A 2,369-nucleotide genomic window follows, 5' to 3' on the forward strand; every position below is an offset into this window, starting at 1 on the left:
TCCTCCTTCTCTTTTTTGATAAAGTCTCACTATGTAACCCAGGCTGGTTTGAACTTGCTATCCTCCTGCATCAGATTCACAAGTGCTGGGTTTACATCAAATCCAGTCTCTTAGCCTCTCACTTATTTGTCAACTTCCACATAATTTCTTTCAATCCTGAGCACTCCAGCTCTTAACATTCATTTTCCTTTGAGCTCTGGTCTATATTAATATAAAATACTGGATTAACTGTGTTCAAGCCACAGTTATCAACAGAGCCACTGAGGTCTCTGCATTCATTGCTAACAGTCAGGCACCTAGCAGATGGTTCTCTCTGAGGCTGTTTGGATGCATTGATGGTTTTTTTGTATGTTGTTATTTGAAGTCTGAAATGTAGCAAGCTATTTGTTTATGATTAGGTGCAATTTGGAGTTGATCTTTTAAAACTTTGTTTCACTGTTCAGTAGATGAAATTTTAACGTGGTTCAAAAGTCAACGGCACACTAAAATGTAATGTTCAGAAACTTGTTATTTTAACTTTCTTCCACTGCCTTCTTCCCTGTCCTTTCTGGAGGATAGTTATCACTGTACTGTATATTCTTCTTCATTGCACAAACATTACTTTCTCATTTCTTATTTTTTCTTACTTATATAAAACAAAATATTGAAGTATGTGGTATTCTTTGAACATTTTTTAGCAAACTGAATGTCCAGTTATAGTTAACTAGAAAATGGACAAGATGAAATATTTACAGAATAACCTTGCCTTGTTGAAGTTGGTGTCTCACCAGCCCTCCAGTGGCACAAAGGTGCTGAGTGCAAGGCCATTTTCAAAACTATTAACTGGGAGGTAAGAGAGCTTTATATATCTACTCATCTTAATGTTTCCATGAAAGCCAATTCCACTGTTTAACACGAAAAATCTTGTTATGAGAAAAATACCACAGGACTGTGAAATTTTAAAGACTTTTATGTTAAAAAATATAAAATATTTGTGGAAAATTGTGTATTTAGTTTAAAGATGAAAATGAGTGTCCGATAGAAGAGCATATTTCATGATTCTAAAGGAATGTGTCATACAAATACATATATAATGTGTCAATGACTTCACTATTGTATGGACCAAAGCTGGCCTTGAACTCACGGTCCTTCTGTCTCTAGAGGGCCAGGTTAGCAGACCTGCATCACCATGTCATCTGTTCTGTGAGATGTCCTATTTTGTCTGTGTTCTATTTTGTCCTAACTGGGTTTTCAGTACTATGAAGAATAGGCTAACTACATAAATCATGCCTTTCTATTTATTGTGTTATCATTGCTCTTTTTTTTAAAATCAGTGCTAAGGATGAACTCAATGCCTTCTGCCTAAGAATCCTCCCAGCCAGCAGCCTTCAAGTCTGAGCAAAGCGAGCGGGCTCTATTGCTCCAACCATAGGGTTTCCAGTGTGATTCAGGCTCATCTCAAGGAACCAAAGCTGTGTAGTCTGTTCTTCTGCCAGTCCTTCCTTAGGTCTGATAGCTACATCATGCATTGATCTTATTACTTAACTAAGTGAAAGTTTCTCTGTTTCTTCAAAGTCAACTCTTTTTTAACCCTTTACAGTCCAGGTCTTTTATTTCTTTTTGTACATCAGGCCATGAATTCATAGGGAATGGGCTCCAGCAGCTCAGGTTCCTTTCTATTAGTCCTCACAAAGTGTGCTTCTCTGGGTGGAGCAGGCTGGCGCTTCAGCTGAACCCACGTGCCCTTCTCTTTGGCTTCCTTTTTCTTCTGGTTGTTCTCCTTCACCCGCTTCAGGAAGCTGTCTCTGCTCTTTGAGTGCTTGGTGTGTTCAATCCACACATTAATTCTTGTGGCAAGAATCTTGCCCTTAAGTTGCTTGTTTACAGTGATGCCCACAGCATGCTGGGTGACACTGTAGACTCTTCCGGTTTTGCCATGGTAACATTTATGGGGCATTCCTTTTTGAACAGTGCCCATTCCCTTGATGTCTACAATATCACACTTCCTGTAGATTCGCATGTATGTGGCCAAAAGAACGACTCCATGTTTCCTAAAGGGCCTAGAGAACATGTAGAGAGTGCCCCTTCTCTTTCGCTTTGTGTTTGTCATTTTGGCGAGTTACTGAAAGATGGCTACCGTGATCGAAAAGCCGAAGTCAACTCTTTACTCAGCCTATGATCTATGCCACATGTGCCCTATAACACTAGAGTCCTGGGAAAGGGCTCTGTCCTGTCAAGGCTTTAGCCCCAGCATGTATTGTGATAGTCTGCTCCTTTGCTGATTAAACATGAGTGGCGGCATGTACTTCTGAAGATCTGAGCTTTGTAAGAGCGCCTTTATTTTAGGTAATCACTAAAATGAATATTCTGTAATAATAAATAATAAATCA

General features: G+C 39.3%; 1 pseudogene; it reads right to left on the bottom strand.

Annotated features, from left to right (window-relative positions):
- Positions 1-1,561: 1,561 nt before the first annotated feature.
- Positions 1,562-2,110, bottom strand: LOC125394088 (large ribosomal subunit protein eL21 pseudogene; annotated as a pseudogene).
- Between the last annotated feature and the right edge of the window lie 259 nt (positions 2,111-2,369).

The sequence above is a fragment of the Myodes glareolus genome, chromosome 20 (assembly GCF_982192425.1).
Source record: "Myodes glareolus chromosome 20, mMyoGla1.1, whole genome shotgun sequence".
Taxonomy (NCBI): Eukaryota; Metazoa; Chordata; class Mammalia; order Rodentia; family Cricetidae; genus Myodes; species Myodes glareolus.